This window comes from Propithecus coquereli, unplaced genomic scaffold (genome assembly GCF_000956105.1).
Source record: "Propithecus coquereli isolate 6110/MARCELLA unplaced genomic scaffold, Pcoq_1.0 Scaffold227, whole genome shotgun sequence".
NCBI classification, from domain to species: domain Eukaryota; kingdom Metazoa; phylum Chordata; class Mammalia; order Primates; family Indriidae; genus Propithecus; species Propithecus coquereli.
In genome coordinates, this window is record NW_012147808.1 from 2163955 (window position 1) to 2167230 (window position 3276).

A 3276-nucleotide genomic window follows, 5' to 3' on the forward strand; every position below is an offset into this window, starting at 1 on the left:
TGAGGAACTATCTGTCTTATGCCAGAGATATTACTACCACTACCACCATCACCAATGATACCTATTAAGAGCCAATTATAGCTTTGAGCACTTTACATGTAGTAACTCATTTAATCTTCACAACTGCTCGCTTTGGTAGATACTATAATCCCCATTTTGTAACTAATGAAACCCAGGGTCACAGGAGTTGAGTAACTAGACAAGGTAACATAGTAAATGCCGGGCCCAGATTTATACCCATGCCGTCTGGCTCCAGAGCCCTTGCTAATGGCAAATATTAAAATCCCATGTAGTAAATATAAGGAATAATGTGAATACAAAGAAGGAAATTCCTGAATAGGGGATTGGGATGAGGATACTGTTGTTAGAGAAGAGGGAGAAAAGTATGTTGGGGATTCTCCTGAGAATTGGCTGTTCAATCTAAATTAGAAAGGAAGAGTTGGAATTATCCATATGGATAAAAGAGAAAAGGGCATTTTAGGTAGGACATATGCTGAAGCATAAAAGAACCTGGAATATTTAAGAAACAGAAGATCAGGTTGGGCGCAGTGGCTCTCTCATCTGTAATCCCAGCACTCTGGGAGGCCGAGTCAGGAGGATTGCTTGAGGCCAGGAGTTTGAGACCAGCCTGAGCAACATAGTGAGACCCTGTCTCCACAAAATAAAAAAAATTAGCCAGGCTCAGTGGCTAATCTGTAGTCCCAGCTACTCAGGAGTACCACTTGAGCCCAGGAGTTCGATGTTACAAGTGAGCTACAATCGGGCCATTGCATTCCAGCCTAGCGACATGGCAAGACCCCATCTCCACAAAAAAAAGGAAAAGAAAAAAATGAAAAGAAAGAAACAGAAGATCAGAATGACTAGAGTAGATGAGCCGGTAAAGGAATAAAAGAGCTCCTGAAAGACCATTTTTTTTTTTTTTTTTACACAGAGTCTCACTCTTTTGCCTGGGCTAGAGTGAGTGCCATGGCGTCAGCCTAGCTCACAGCAACCTCACACTCCTGGGCTCAAGCAATCCTTCTGCCTCAGCCTCCCGAGGAACTGGGACTACAGGCGTGTACCACCATGTCCAGCTAATTTTTTTTTCTATATTTAGTGGCCCAGCTAATTTTTTCTACTTTTAGTAGTGATGGGGTCTCACTCTTGCTCAGGCTAGTCTCAAACTCCTGACCTCAAGAGATCCTCCCACCTCTGCCTCCTAGAGTGCTAGGATTACAGGCATGAGCCACCACACCCAGACAGTTTCTACAGTGATCCTATCTTAAAGAAGAGGAAGGCCTAAACTACTTTCTCATTTCTCACTCATTTAGCAAATATTTCTGGTAGACTTACTGCGCCTGGTGCTGAGGTTATACAGTGAGTGAACAACTACGCTCCCTGCTTTTGACTTTACAAAATCCCCCACCCTGCTCTAATTGATGCTACTGCTACTTTATGTATTGCTACTGAAACTTTTTTTTCTAAAACTCCTCTACCCAGTATCTTACTAGATCATTTCAACTATCCTAAGAAATAGGTAAAGTAGATATTATTGTGCTCAATTTGTAAATAATGAAATTGTGTAATTTGTAGAAAGATTTCACAGTGGATTTCACAATAGCAAAGCCGGAAATAGAACCCAAATTTACTAATGGTAAATCACTGCTTCTTGACATGTAACTCTAGAGATCATCCATCTCTATTATAGTATTTATGTAACAAGTAGTGTACTAAGTGTACTGAGTGTACTGAGTACTTAGTGTACTGAGGATAGCATCTTTTCCTTTATGGAATAAATGCACTAATAGGTAAAAACCAGTGTGGACCCAATTTTAAGTGAAGTAGCTCAGAAAAACTATCTCATTGGTCTCTACATAAACAAAACTGGGGGCTTTGAGTGTATAGGTGAAGTTTGTACTATTTTATCAGAACTTATCTTTCCCAATTCTTTCCTAGTCCCTTATTCAGTCAGCAAATATTTATTGGATACCTATTACGGTCGTTCCTTGGTATACATGGGGATTGGTTCCAGGACTTCCATGTATACCAAAATCTGTACATACTCAAGTCCTGTAGTTGTCCCTGTGAAACCTACATTTATGAAAAGTTGGCCCTCCATATACACAGGTTTTGAATCCCTTGAGTACTGTATTTTCAATCCCCATTTGGTTGGAAAAAATACATGTATAAATGAACCTACACAGTTCAAACCCATGTTGTTCAAGAGTCACCAGTGTATCGAAAAATGGTATATACAGCTAGAGCTAGTTTCTGTGATATAGCATGTGGCGGTAACTATGGAAAATAGTTTTTAGATAGCCTTAATTTTTTCCCTGATTTAGAAGTGGGGCCTCTTCAAGAATTTATTTACTATCACAAGGGATTTGTATAGCATTTGGACTCTTAGCAGATGTGGATTTCTTTATCTTTCTAATAGCAGCTGCCAGTGATTCATCCAGCTGCTGAGAAGCAGCAGCTCCAAGTTCTCCCTGTTTCTCCTGTGGCATAAACAAGACTTAGATTTTATGCTGGATATTTGTTGTTATGCTTCTTAATCAGATAGCCTCTGATTTCTTAAAGACCAAATATAAAATTTCTGTCTAAGTGATCCTAAAATCTTTGGTTAAATGGTTTTAATATATTCTCAGTTCTTTCCAGGAAACCTTAGAACATCTTTCTGTCCCAGAATGTGTCAGTCCCAATTTTAATCCAGAATGAACGAAAACTCTTGGAAGCAAGGTTCAAAAGGAAAGGATTTATTAAGCCCTATTTTTTCCACTAATGCCAAGTACCTACTCAGTGCAGCTTCTACTATATTGTTCTTCTACAGATAACTTCCTTAGAACATCGTGTACATATTTTCGCATTATCAAGAGGAAACTAACACTTCTGGGAGGTAGCAAAAGAAGAGTAGAGTTTTAGCATAATAATGTCTAAAAATGAAGCCACCTGTAGAAAACTAAGGACTTGATTCTTTCTGACAAGAAACATTTATTCCAGTTTTTAACAAGTACAGGGATATAATATCATTTCTGCATAACTGAGGACTGAACAATGCTAATTTTCCTATGTCTGAATTTTAGATAATCTCATGAAAACTATAGTGAACCTCTCTTGCTACCTAGGCAATTTTAGACTCCTGGAAGCAAAAAGGTATATTGAAATGTAAAAAGCCTTTAAAATTCAGCTTCTCACTTTGGTAATTCTTTCCATGTCGAAAGATTAATCTGAATTTTCCAAGTCTGGCAAAGACTGATATTCCCTTGATATAAATCTTTACTTCTGTTTAGGGATATT

General features: G+C 38.5%; 1 protein-coding gene across 3 annotated transcripts in view; it reads left to right on the plus strand.

The window, feature by feature from the left end:
- Positions 1 to 3276, plus strand: part of LOC105811091 (chromosome unknown open reading frame, human C11orf49) — a 199217-nt gene that overhangs the window by 85835 nt on the left and 110106 nt on the right. The gene's annotated exons all lie outside the window — the stretch shown is intronic.